The following is a 14,995-nucleotide window of genomic DNA, read 5'->3' as shown; positions in this document are numbered from 1 at the left end:
GTCCAAATCTAATATTTGTACTTGTATTTGTAGCCAAAAGTAAAGGGACAACGCACTGATTTGAACATTAACATAAACATTTAGTTTAATAATTGAAGTTATATATGGTGTGATGTGGCTCTGGATGGAGCAGGGGAAGGTTGCATCATGGGATAGGATACAGCGTTTTATTTATTTTATTTTGTGATAACAAGTGAAATGTAATAATATACGTATTACATATCTCATGTAGTTTTCTCTGTTTCCTGCGGCTCACAGTCAGAACGACGATCTGCACATGAATCTATTTCAGTTCAAACCTGACAGCAAGCAGACGCACTGAATGAGTCCAATTCAAACCAGGCGAACCTGCTGAGCAGAACCTCACCGATTGGCTGGATTTCAGTTGTTCTTTAGTGAGTGGAGCCAATCAGCACCAGGTCCAGCTGTAATGCCTTTAATTAGTCTGAAAGTGTCTGAACAAAGACGAGGCAACAACTTTAATTCTAACAATATCAGTAAATATTCAGCTGCAGACGGAGTTACTGAAGAGAGGAGAAGATGTGACCTATAAAAAAATGTGCGTGCAGTCCGCCATGTGACCCGTCATCACCTCGGCCCCGTCAGTATTCTGCTGACATGCCAGCAACATGCCAACTACACGCCAAGCACGCAACGGCGATACGGGGTGACAGCCGGGGCCGCCGGGGCCGCCTCGTTAGGGATGCTAATCAGCGGCCGTCATTAATTAGGGGCTCTCGTTACAGGAGCTTGTTGGCATGCGGCATGTGACCCTCGAGGTCACCGGGAGGAAGCGGTTGTTCGCTGTGAGGAAGTGATACGAGGCAATTGGAGGGACCGGGGGGGGGGGGGGGGGTTTGCGGGGGGGGGGGGGGGGGGGGCTTCTGCTGAGGGGGAGGCTGATTCACCAGGACAGCGTCCAACCCGTCCCACGTGGTTCATTCATCCTCAATCTGCTTTCATGTGGTTTTAAAAGTCTGGAATCTCAGTCCCAGTCGGCAGCTGTCATTTAATCATCAGTTTTTACTTTTGAGACTCGGCGTTAATGAGACTCAGAATTATTTAAGCCAATATTTCTCTGCAAAATAAACAGAATACAAAAAGCATGTGTTTGAAGACGTGTCCAAAACCCTCAAAGACTCTTCTACCCTTTACAAATATTCCCTCCTGCACAGTCAAGTCGAATTGTATCTCATTTCACAAGGTGCGCTTGTTTTCAATGAGCCAAAAAGAAAAGAAACGCACCAAAATTAAACAGGTTAAAAATCTGTTTTGCTAGAATAGTTTCAGTGTGAGAGGAGAGGAGGGTGTGGGGTTCTGGGACACGTCTTCAAACACCTGGACAGGTTGTTTTTAAAACACAAACTGGAGCTACTGTCTCTCCAGATTCTTAGATTTTTATTACAGGCTTTTACATTCGTCTTTTTTATACTTCCACACAATCCATCCTTTTTTCTTTTTCTTTTCCTGGGGGTCTCACGTCGTTCCCAGTCCAGATGGGATTTATAAAACCAGTAGGAGCCAGGAGGAGTCCACTTCAGCTGGAACTGGCTCCTCACAAAACCTCCATCACAAAGCTCCTCGTCGAGCCACGCAGGAGAGGAAGTCGCTCTTAGGAGAAAACTTTTGTGTCGGTGCGTTCAAGGACCCTAAAATATCAGAAATCTGATGATGAGCTCTGACTTTGTAACAACAGAGAAGGATGAAATAATCACATGGTGGTTGCTGTTGGGAGACAGGCAGGAAATTCAGGAAGACAGAGAGAGAGAGAAGGGAATGACATGCAGCATATTGTAATCGTTAACTGTTTAAAAACAGTGTTTTAAGACAGACTGGCTAACAAGCTAACAAGCTAACAAGCTAACGTTGATGACCTCGGTGAGAGGCTCCGACTGTTTTCCCATCATATGTGGAAAACAACTGGAACCTTTATTTGCTCCATAATGTGACAAGAAAATAGGAGAGTGAATGGAGAAGGTGGAGGTGCGGCTTTAATCATCGTTGACCCAGCTTCCTCTCAGAAAGACTCGCTGTCACCGGAGCAGTTAGCGAGAAATATGGCTCGACCCGCCGCTGAGGAAATAGCTGCCGAGGGGGTTGATCTTCCTGGAATACACTGCGTCATATAGCTGATATTCATCATTCCATTAGCCTAGCATTCACGGCTGGTGGTAGCCATGTCGATGCACTACCAACTGTGTGTGTGTGTGTGTGTGTGTGTGTGTGTGTGTGTGTGTGTGTGTGTGTGTGTGTGTGTGTGTGTGTGTGTGTGTGTGTGTTCCATTAAATTTGTTTAGCATTCCTTTCTGCTTTTCCAACTCCTCTGTGTGTGTGTGTGTGTGTGTGTGTGTGTTTGGAAGCTGCTGCTACAAACCGCCATGTTGACGCATCTCCAACTGTGTGTGTGTGTGTGTGTGTGTGTGTGTGTGTGTGTGTGTGTGTGTGCGCCATAAAGCTCTCAGCAGCACCCCCTCCTCTTTTATGAATGGTTAAAACATTATGTTAAAAGCTGCGCTGATCAATAACTCAACTACAATATCGAAAACATTTTTCAAAATGGGGGTTGATTTTTTCAGAGTGCATGTGTGTTTGTGTGTGTGTGTGTGTGTGTGTGTGTGTGTGTGTGTGTGTGTGTACTGGGTGCGTTTAGTTTGAGTTACGAGCTCTCTGGGAGGCTGTGAATGTGACATCTGTCCAACGTTCAGCCAAAGACACAGAAGAGGCTTCTACCACCTAAATGCTGGTCCACAGGGAGATAAGTGTGTGTGCGTGTGTGTGTGTGTGTGTGTGTGTGTGTGTGTTGACAACAGGCAGGTCTAAAGCATTTATGGTCCTTTTGTTTTGCCTCAGCTCTGAGGCACTAAAGGAAAATGAACTTTATTCCTGCGCAGACGAACAGTTTGATCTGTGTTGGATGTAAAGTAGATTTACTATCAGTACTTCTTCTTCTACTACAAGTATTACTGCAGTACTGCAGTACTTTTACAATTATGACCAGTGTGTGTACTCCACCAATCACTCGTCAGCCTGATGATCAGACTGAACCACAAGAGACAAAAACAAAAATCTGCACATCTGCATCAACCTCAGCACTGGCAGACGATGATGACATCACCGCTATTAATCCCACCCACAAAACTCTGATTGGCGCTGATGTTCTTCCAACCAGGAAATGGCACAGTCAGTCAGAAGTGAAACTTCAGAGAAGGTGTGAGGTCCGGGTCCTGGTCCTGGTCCAGAGACCTGAACCTGGTGACGGACGAGCGTCTCAGCGGACACAGTCTCTTCTGTGGAACTTGAAATGTGTGCGGACACACGAGCAGCTCTGGTGATGATGTGGTGACAGAGGCAGAGGAGGAGGAATAAGTTGGATCAAATTAAAAGTCGGCCGCTCGCTGACGACACTCGGTTATAAGAACAGCCCACACTGGATGGATGAAATGAACTTTATTGATCCCTGAGGGGAGAATTAGGTCATGGCAGCGGCAGCGCACAGAGGTGTAGGCTGGGAAACGAGCAGAAACATGAATTAAAAGACAATACCGAGAGAAGAGAGGCCTGCTGGGACAGACGGCTGCTGGACGACAAGCGGCACCTGAACTGTACACAGATCAGCTCTGAGTAAACGTCTGCATGTGAACGGAGCCACTGCAGGAAAAACGACATCGGAGGCGACACTCTGACCTTCTCTTCCTGCCTACGTCCAGCTCCCGCAGACAGGATGATGTCCACCATCTTGATCATGACCGCCCCCTGTATGTAATCTGTGCTGACAGACCAAACCCTCCCACCACACACACACACAGACACACACACACACACGCTGAATCATGGGTAACCAGAGGACAAATTACAAAGGAGAGGAGGCAGGAGCAGCTCCGTTCACTCAGGAAGAGGAAATCTGATTTACTGTCTGATTTTTCAACCATAAGACGATTTGATATTGAATTCAGACAAAGAAAGTAGAAACTAGAAGTGTCATCACATCTGCTCTGATCTAGATTTAAACATGCAAAGGTTCAAGCCCCCCCCCCCCCCCCCCCCCCCATGTGTGTGATCGTGTCAGTAAACAGTCTGAGGTGAATTATGGAGTCGGCATCAAAGATTAAACATGACGCGTCCACCCTGGAGACGAGGGAGGAAGTCGTCTCAAAGAAATGAATATTTATCGACAAGCGGCTTTATTGACACAGAATGAGTTGACACCGCTGACACGCGGGAGCAGATGGTCAGTGTGTGTGTGTGTGTGTGTGTGTGTGTGTGTGTGTGTGTGTGTGAGAGTGATCTGTTTGATATGGTCTCGTCCCGCCTGAGCGTCCACAGACTGACGGATGGACAGAGGGAAGGTGAGGGAGCAGACAGGTGAGGGTGACGTGTCCATCTACAGCTGAGTGACAGACGTCTCCTGACGCTGCGTTTTGTCTGCTACAGACAGGAAGTAGAAACACAGAAATAAAACAGCTGATCAGACCGCTGTCCTTTAACTGCATATTAATTATATCTACGATTAGCAAAATGTTGACCAAAACATTTCAAACAGTCAAAACAAGTTTCTATCATATATATAGAATTTATAATTAAAGAGTTCAATCTGTTCATTATTTTATGTCACATTTTTGGCTCGTTTTCATTTATAGGAAAGAAAATGTCTTGTTCAAAAAACCACAATTAACAATAACAATAAATAACTTTGCACTTTTTAAAACATCAGTTACAGAGCGCTTCACAGTCAGTCATAAAAATGCTTAAAAAACTCCAACAAACAAAACCAACAGGTACAAACAACAATCTTCTAAAAACTCCAGCCTGAACAAGTGTCTTTAAAAAGAGCTGACGGTGAGCGGGAGGCCGCTCCACAAAGCTGGAGCTGAAAGTTCCCCTTTGGTTTGAGCCTGGATCGGTTGGATGGTCAGAGTGATGCTGGAGCAGAGTTCAGTGTTTCAAGAAGAGGAGGAAGAGGAGGAAGAGGAGGAAGGACAAAGGTCATAAGATGCGATCGTCGTTTCTGGGTGAGTGGCAGTGTTTGATTATTGAAGTACGCTGAGTACACGGTGTACTGCATGTGAGTGGTACTGACTGAACACAGAGGAGCATTCGGCAGCTGAAGAGCCAGATGTTTCCCTCAGGAGCAGGAGGAGACCAAACACTGAGCTAAAAGAGCGGGAACACTGACTCCTGACACCCAGCTCTCCCTGAGACGGTGACGCCTCCTGAACGTCCCAATAAAAACAAAACAGACTCTCTGACACTTGAAGTATCCTGGAAGTAAACGACTGATCGGTGATCACTTATTGATACTTGATACTCATCAATCAGGAGGCTTTTCCACTGAACGCAGCTGTAGCTGTTTGACAGAAATGTCTCTGACAGATGATAAAACATGATTTACATCCAGCTGTCATCAGCTGATCCAGCATCATCAGCAACAGTTCACTCAGTAAAATCATTTCACGACTTCCACTGTTGTTTTTCTCTCAGCTGTGAAACAAAACGGAGCCATTAGTCTGTTTAATTACTCCATTTACATCACCACGGTTTGACAAATGCACTTACATAATGTCTTCAGGGCTAAAATAATTGCTTTTACAACTGTAAACACAGCAGCGAGTGACATTTCTGTTCGGCTTTTTGTTTTTGATCATGTAAATAAATGGAAAACAAAAGTGGGAAGGAAACCCAGCTCCACAGAGGAGGAGAAGCAGCTCAGGAGACACAGAGAGGGAGAGAGAAAAAGTTTTTAGAGTTTGAGATTTCTACACAGGAAGACGAAGAGAAGAAGAGACGAGGAGAGTGAGGACGGGTCACTGTTGTGTCTCTGGAGGGAGAATTATTGATCAACAGTGGGACTGACGGACGGATCCCGAGCTGATCTCAAACCCACGTCTTCACCCCTCCCCACCGCCCCCCGCCGCCCCCCGTCCCACTGAGACGCCGTCCCCGACGCCCCCTCAGGCTCTATTTCTGTAGCGTCACATTATCCTCCCGCTATAAATCATTTGGACGCAGCTGGTGAAATGAACATGACTTAGCACTCTGCGCTATTCTCGAGGAACGCCAACAAGTGTCTGAACCAGAGCCAACACGACGTCTTCCCCTCATACCGACACACACAGCTGAGTAATGAGCCACTCGAGAACTGGTTTCACAGGGATTTTACAACAGCCCAGAGCAGTTGTCGGGCGGCTCTGCTCCTCTCAGACGCATGTAGAGCAGCGAGGATCTGCACTGAGAGCAAGCAGCGTTCAAACCACAGGCTGTTTAAAAACAATCACGACAGGAGGACGCTGACGTTCTGAGATCATTAAGACTTTTTAAAGGGTTAATGATCTTTTCCTCAGGTACAACCAGCTGTTATCACCTGGATCTCCAAACCAGTGTTCATGCTGAGACATCAAAACTTCAGTGTTGTTGTGTTCTGGCTTCCAATATTTAGGAACACCAAATATATATTTTTAAAAAATCTGATGAATGAAGTTTAAAAACATTTCAAATATCATTTTATAAACCTCTCACAGGCCTCCAAGGTGGTTTAATCAAACGTAACCTCCAGGGCTGAAACATGAAGCATCAACAGTGAAGAACCAGAAGCTGCAGTTCCTCTAACGACCACTAGAGTCTGGCTCCAACAGTGAGTCAGTCTCCATAGACTCCCATGTTAAAATGTCCAACTTTACAGCAGAAAATAAACATGTTTACAGCCTGGTACAAAAACTGTTTTGGTCTCTAGAGCTACTTTCCTCCTTCATGACACGTGTTTATATAACTCACCTGTTTACATTTTATTAAGGACTAAAGTTATGGAGGGTTGAGGGCGTGGCCTCTTTAAGAGACAGGTGGGTGAGCGTATGATTGACACAAACCATCATGCACCAAAGTCTCAGCTCCACACACGCCCCTCCTCTTTGACCATATTTGGATTAGCTGGGAGTTAGGAGGCAGAGTCAGACACTGCCAAGATGGCGACGGTGGAGCAGCTCACTCTGAGCTGACATTGGGCGAGGTCGGGTCCCGTCGCCAGTTAACCTGCATGTCTTTGGATTGTTGGAGGAAGCTGGAGGAAACCCACGAGGAGAACATGGTAAGAACCCGGTCCAGACCCAGAACCAGTACGATCCGCTGCAGCACCGACCCGATCCAGATCACAGGACGTTAAGATCTCAAAGTCTAAAGTTCAGAGAAGTCACACGTCAAACATTCAGCTGAATCCAACACATAGGAAACTCTCAGACCAGAGGATAATAAAACAGGAGCAACACTAATATACGACATCTGAAAGTCTCTGAAGGAGCATTGAGACTGAGAGTCTGGGAAGCTTCTGAGCGTCTGATGAACGAGGGAGAAAAGGTTCTGCAGAAGATAAAGAGATCCGAGGCCGTCCAGAAAAGGTTAAGGAGCTTTTATTCCCTTTGGCTTTTCATTATGAGAAGTTAAACTGCGCCTGACACAGTTTTCTTCCAGACTAAAGAAACTCTCCTCAGCAACATTTAGACTCTGTGGCATGAAAATCTCACCGCTGAAATAAATAGAACCGTGGCATTTTCCATAATGATGTGAGAAACCAGGAGTCTGCTGCACACCGAGCGGCGGGAGAGAAGAGTCACGCTACAAACTTTCCTCATCTGAAACAAAGAGCTGATGAATCTGAACAGATGTCAGTGTCGGTCCTCCATGACGTCTCGCAACGTTCACGTCACATGATGACGGCGTCGGTGAAGTTTTACATCTGTAGCACCGTGTCTTATGTCAGGGTGCGTTCAGGGACGGTACTGAGTGTAGTTCACCTGCATTTCGGTCCAACACACAATCAAGTACAAAACGCAGTAAATCAAACCTGAGTCAGACCAGGAGAATCGAACCTCACCTTTTTAAAAATAAAAAATGAAATCATAGAAATGTGCAAATTTTTAAGGAAATAAACAATAAAAATTGACAATATTTAAGAAACAGATGTAAAAACCAACTGTAGTGAGATTTAAACCCACTGCTTCCTGTTTCATTTATATTCCTCAGTATATCTGAGTTTGTCATAAATGAGACGTAGATAAGTTTAGTGTTAGTCCTTCTCCAAGCCTCTGACTGTTTTCAAGTAGTGAAACTTCCTTTAAATCACATATTTTAATCTATTTAATCCATAATTGTAATTAATTTACTACAAATGGACAAGATGCTTCAAACACACAACATTTACATGTTTCTTAGATTTGATGTAACTGTGATAAATATTGTTAATCAGCAGAAAGAGAAATCCGATCTAACAAGGAAAATCGTTATTTTATAAGATTTGATCTCAGGTATTTATTTATTTAACCTGCCTGCTGTGTGTGTGTGTGTGTGTGTGTGTGTGTGTGTGTGTGTGTGTGTGTGTGTGTGTGTGTGTGTGTGTGTGTTTTGTTGATGAATTCTAGTCTCAAACCTTCATCATTTCCAAACTCACTTTTCATGTTTTGATCCTACAGAGTGTCTTTGAATGGATCTCTCTGTCTGTAACGTTAGCTGACAGACATCTTTAAAGATCGTTTGTGTCACTCCTCTGTGACACGTGCAGTGACAGATTCACGAGGTTGTAAAAAAGGAGGGAAAACTGAGGAGAGACGAGCTGCCGGATCAGAGGGTGAAGTTTCTCCTCGCTGGTTCAGATCTCAGCAGGAACGTTGATGAATATTTTTCTTGGTTACTGTGAACAAGTCCATCAGGATCCGGCTGGTCTGAGCAGACCAACTGTGTGTGTGTGTGTGTGTGTGTGTGTGTGTGTGTGAGAGACTGTGTGTGTGTGTGTGTGTGTGTGTGTCCTTGTAAGTGCTTGGTAATCAGGATGGTTTAGATGTTCTAATGATAACACATTGGAGACGACTCTGTTATTAATGTGACCAAATGTGGTGATCAAAGTGGCCCACACACACACACACACACACACACACACACACACACACACACACAGTTAGCGCTCGGCTGTGATCAAAGCGTTGGTGCGCAGCCAGCCCCCGGTCTGTGCTGTGATGCTAACAGCTCGGCGACCCGCCTCGATAGTTGAGCTGCTATTTCAGGAGCTGCTGTGTCACTGATGAGACATTAAAACAGAATCAAAGCCGCGGGGATTTTCTCCGCCCGTCTCATGGAAACACTGAGAGCGCCTCACTGACCTTAAGTTAATGTAGACGACTTCAAAAACCTCCACCCAGGAATCCCCGAACCGTCTGTCCTGGGCTGCGGTTCCTCCGGTGGAGCGGGAACAGTGACCTCTGATCTCTGACGGCCCGTCTTTGTTTAGTTGGGAGTTATGTGTCCTGTCATTGAACACGTGTTGGTACCGGCCTAAAGTTAGAGTCACATTATGTCAGTGTTCAGACTCTCTCTTCACACATGATCTGAAAGTCTGTCAGACACGAAGCTCCACTTCATCAGCTGTGAGGGTTAGCATGCTAACACGTTAGCTACAGACGTTTAATGAAGTCACATAACTCAGCGATCGAAGCCAGTGACACCTGTGATGTAACAGATCAGAATAGACTGGGCTAAAATAGGATGAACTAGATTACATCAGATTAGACAAAATTAGATTACACTGTAGGAGAATAAAATAGATTACACTAATCAGATTACACTGGATTAAAATCAGTTAGACAAACTTTTGTTTGGATTAAGATATATTAGGATTAAACAAGATTAGATTTGATTAGTTTGGGTTTGATGAGGATATACAAGATAAAAATAAAATAAGATTAGATAAAATTAAAAGAATTATATTAGATTACGACAGGCTGAGATTAGATTATAAAAACCTAAACAAGTTTAGGGTAGACTAAATGTTATTTATCGGTATCAGATTAATTCATATAAATTGAGAATTATGAGATTAGACAAGGTTTAATTAGATTAGATTACATTAAAACTAGATTAGATAGATTAGACTAGTCAAGGTGTGATTATTTTACACACATACATTAGATTGAATAGACAATGTTAGAATGGGCTTGATTAGATTAAGATAAAGTAGATTAGATTAAATTGGATTAGACACAAGAAGACTGGATCAAATCAGATCATTAGATCAGATTAGATCAGATTAGATCAGATTAGATTATATTAGGCCAACATAAATAAACAGACTAAATTCTAACTGGCAGGATTCTGTATTGAATCAGGGGTAGATTAGACTGGATGGGGACAGATTAGATGGGAACAGATAGAACTGGATTAGATTAGAGAACATGAGATTACAGAGGATCAGACGTCTCATCTGTTCAGGTGTGTCAGGTATCAGCTGACCTGCGGTGATGATCTCATCATCTGATCTCAGCTGCTGGATAACAACCAAAACACAGGATTATATTTCACATCGGTAAATAAACAGATGCTGAGGTGAAGCTGCATCTTGATGAGGTGGTGAAGTAACATGGAAAGTTCACACACACACACACACACACACACACACACACACACACACAAAACATAGTCCCTCCATCTCCCAGCAGAGGTGGCACAAAACAGTCTCCCCCGGCAACCAGCACTGGGATACGGTTGCTATAGCAATGCTAAGTACTCTCTTCCTCCCGGAATCGAGTTTACCTGAGTGTTATAATTAGAGGGTTGTGTGTGTATGTGTGTGTGTGTGCGTGTGTGCGCGCACGCACACGCAGGAGGTCATATGGAACAGAATGGAATGGCATGGGGAACATGAAGTGAATACACACACACACACACACACACACACACACACACACACATACAGAGAAATCCCCAGGATATCTCCCAGAATAGCCTCAGCATGTTTGTTTGTCTCTGAATGAGTCCGTACATCTGTCTGCCTGCGCGTCCACGTCTCTGTCTCTGTCTCCACGTCTCTGTTTCCACGTCTCTGTCTCTGTCTCTGTCTCTGTCTCCACGTCTCTGTTTCCACGTCTCTGTCTCTGTCTCTGTCTCCACGTCTCTGTCTCTGTCTCTGTCTCCACGTCTCTGTTTCCACGTCTCTGTCTCTGTCTCTGTCTCCACGTCTCTGTCTCTGTCTCCACGTCTCTGTCTCTGTGTCCACGTCTCATGTCTCACTCTGAGTGACCGGGTTCTACCTGAACTTCTATTTTTAATCATGAATATTTGATGCTGAGACACAAACGTCTTCAGAGTCAGTCGATCAGTTCACTGTCTGGAGTCTGTTTGGTTGAGATCACATCACATTAGATATGATGGACTAAGACATTCAACAACATTATTTCAGATTCTAACAGATTGGGTTAAAGTAGATTAGGATTGGACAAGAGGAAATGAGGATAGATAAGATTACATTAGATTATTAGATTATTACTACTATATTATTTTTCATTACCAGTGTCAGTATGATACATTAATAAACGTCTCTGTCCGACCTGCAACTAAAGATATTCAGATTAATTTAATAAACAACGAAGAAAAACATTAAATCAGCACAATTGTCAAACAAGAAGCAGCAAATGTTTGATGCTCAAAGTTGTTGCCGATTCGTTTTCTGCTGAATCGATTAATCAACTAATTGTTTCAGCTCTAATTTATCAGGAATCTTATCATATTTTTAAATAAACAAAATCCAGGATGTAAAACTGTTTTTGGTGGAAGGTTCACAGCTGATATCTGTGCGCTGAAGCTCTTTACAGATTCTTCTGAAGAGGCCTCATGGGTGAAGACCAAGTTTCTTTGCTGCCTCAGAACATGAATAATTAATAATCTTAATTTCTTTCTACCTGTGGAAATATTCTGCTGTCACATTCTCAACATGAACTGAATCTGGTCACTGTGTTTGACTGTTTGTGTCTCCACACCAGCTGTTTGTGTGTGTGTGTGTGTGTGTGTGTGTGTGTGTGAGTGTGTGTGTGTGTGTAAGGTGTATAAGTGCTGGGCTGAGGGGCCCCTTTAGTGAGAGTGGGGGGTCTGAAGTGGCGTCCCTCCATTAACACAGAGAGAGGTGTGTGTGAGAGATAACTGCTGGCTCTCGCACTCTGACACCTCACACACACACACACACACACACACACACACACACATACTCTCTATACACTACACTCAGCCTCCTGTCTGCCTTTTCCAAACCTCTCACACACTCTCCTTATGTCTCCTCAAGCCCCTTAAACACACACACACACACACACACACACACACACAGACACACACACACACACACACATACACACACACACACACACACACACACTCAGTCAACCCATCATACACACTTCACATCCACTCTACACACTCACATGCCACCATGTTGACTCACTTGCCATGAGATGGATGGATGGAAGTGGAGGAATGACACACACATTACATTCTGTGTGTGTGTGTGTGTGTGTGTGTGTGTGTGTGTGTGTGTGTGTGTGTGTGTGTGAGTAAGAGAGAGATGCAGTGGCCTTGCTCAGGGTTGGTGTCAGCCTAACTGGCATCAAGATGACTGGCCTTACGTGATGACTGGTTAGTCATATTTTGTGTGTGTGTGTGTGTGTGTGTGTGTGTGTGTGTGTGTGTAACAGTGTAACAGTGTGTGTAGTGTTGTTTCTTTTTCCCTCCACTTCTTGCTGAATTTAAACCGTAATGTTTGTAATATCGGCTCCTGTGAGTTGCTGTGACCGTATTCCTCCTCCAGCACCTTCTCATTGAGTTAGCATTGATCCTTGTTACTGTAATGCTTGTATCAGCAGCTCCATGTGATTCTGTAATCATATTCACATTACATAACTGCACCGTAAAGCTTAGATCAGCTGCCAGTCAGAATTGTAAACTGCGTTAACATTGATTGCTGGTACCAGAGTGTTTGGACAAGTAGATACTCGGCTTTTCATTATCACGTTATGTGTTTTTACCGTAATGACTGGACAAGAGGCCCCCTGGTATTTTTCTATTGGATTCATTTCCTGCATCTTCTGTTAAATTAATGTTTGTGTGCTCTTACTGTACTGCAGGTATTATTACCCACAGTGGCTGATGTTTTCTGTAATGCTAATTTGCTATTTAAATGATTTATTATGTAATTAAGATTGATGGTTGCTGCTGTAATGCTTGGGTCAGCGGTTTGTGCTCAGTTTGTCTCAGTTTCTTACCTTAATGTTTGGATAAGCAGCGCAGCGAGCTGGAACGTGTTATAGCATTAAGATTGATTGTTGTTACTGTAACGTTTGTGAAAACAGACACTCAGCTTTAATTATGAGCTCTTAGTTGTTGTTACCGTAATGTTTGGAAAAGCAGAGAAATTACATTTCGTTTTAACTTACATGAAAAGAGTCGGATCAAAGTTGGATCAAAGTTGGATCAAAATTCTGATTGGCCGACTGTTTTCTGAGTGATCCAATAAAAATAAAGCAGATTTCAGTTAAACACTCAGAGAAACCAAATCCTGCAAGGTTTGGATGGTGGGTCCAGGTGGGCGGGGCTTGGTGACTGCTTTGTTGTGACATCACAAAGTTCCAGAAGTCCTGACGGCTGGTTTTAAGGCTCAGTTTCTGAATACAGGCTGTGTGCATTTCTCTGTGGACTGAGGCTTTGATACTTTCACAGTATTAATATAGAAGCTAGAGCTGATCTATAATCACACTACACATGGACACAGACCTTTACACTGGAGGAGCTTTAAGGGAAATAGTATAAATATATATTTTTACATTGTTCACAACAAACTGGAATCAGCTTCTGTATGTAAATATTTCACCTCAGTCTTTTACTGCAGTTTCATTAGTTTCAGTTGTTACATTAAATGTTTAAGTCTTATTTCACTCTAACATCTACTGTCCTGTAATAGTTTCATCACCTGGAGGAAGCTTCATTGATAATTGTAAATATACTTGATGAACTGTTTCCATTGTGTAGTTTTTATCTCTGACATTGAGACGGCTGTTGTTATGTAAACCTTATATAAGTGGATAGTTTATTTACACGTGTCCTTAATGAATTACCATCAGCAGCTCCCACTGTCCTGTAGTAAGGTGATAATAAAAACAGGCAGGCTGGTCGCTGATGAGTCAGTGTGAGCTTGCCGCCTTTTAAAAGCTTCCTGGCTGCTGCTGCTGTGGCGGTGGCCCGGCGGGGGCGGTGCCAGCCGGGACGGGTCATCGCAGTGGGCTTGTGACTGCAGGGTTGTCGGTTTGAATCCCCAGGTAGCGTCTGCACGGCGGCAACCTTCCTCTGTGACTCAGCAGTGAAACGGTGACTCAGAGTTTTGTTTAGAGGTCTGTTCACGCTGCGGCGCTCCAGGTTCTGTTGGTGTCATCCTCTGCTTCACGCATCAGAACTCCTCCACTCGGTCCGAGGCCACAGCTTCACGCCTCGACGGCTGTTCAGCTGCAACTCTGAGAAACAACTCGTTAGTGTTGAAGTTTAGTTTCTGGGCTTGTAGTTGACTTTACTGTTTTTTTTACTGCAGCTGAATCAGAGTTAATTCGAGCTGCTGATCAAACTGATGATCAGGATCAGAATCAGGTTTAATTCACACACCAGGGATTTTCTCTGGTAACAATAAATATAGTAACGCAAAACCAAGTCCTGCAGGTCGGATTAAATATAAATATCTTTTTTTTTCAATAAAATATTTACAATAAAAATGTGAAAAAAATATGATAAAAAAATATAAATACAATACAAATATGTACAAATCCCCAGAGACTCATATAATCTGTCAGATCTCCATGTTCAGTGACTAAATCGACTTCCTCAGTAACGATGAATGAAATGAAATGAAACCTCAGTTTCTCAGATTAGGTCTGGGTTTATTAGTTCAGATTCACAGGGACGTTTAAAGTTACAGATTACAGTCTTTGCATGTTTGTAGATTTAAATTCATATTTACAGTCCCTCAGATCATTGTGTGTGTGTGTGTGTGTGTGTGGGGGGGGGGGGGGGGGTCTGTTATGTTGGCAGCAGTGATGGTGATGTGTGTGAGTTTGGTTGGTGACGGAGAAGAAACAGGTGGAGCAGTAGGAGGAGATGGGAGGGGGTGACTTAGAGTCCTCGCTGCACCCTCTGACCTCTGACCTCTGTGCTG

General features: G+C 43.8%; 1 protein-coding gene across 1 annotated transcript in view; it reads left to right on the top strand.

Annotated features, from left to right (window-relative positions):
• The window catches only part of LOC111237388 (sodium channel protein type 4 subunit alpha-like), a 129,243-nt gene that overhangs the window by 33,368 nt on the left and 80,880 nt on the right, over positions 1 to 14,995 (top strand). The gene's annotated exons all lie outside the window — the stretch shown is intronic.

The sequence above is a fragment of the Seriola dumerili genome, unplaced genomic scaffold (genome assembly GCF_002260705.1).
Source record: "Seriola dumerili isolate Sdu_G_001 unplaced genomic scaffold, Sdu_1.0 BDQW01000859.1, whole genome shotgun sequence".
NCBI classification, from domain to species: domain Eukaryota; kingdom Metazoa; phylum Chordata; class Actinopteri; order Carangiformes; family Carangidae; genus Seriola; species Seriola dumerili.
This window is presented reverse-complemented; position numbering and strand designations above follow the sequence as displayed.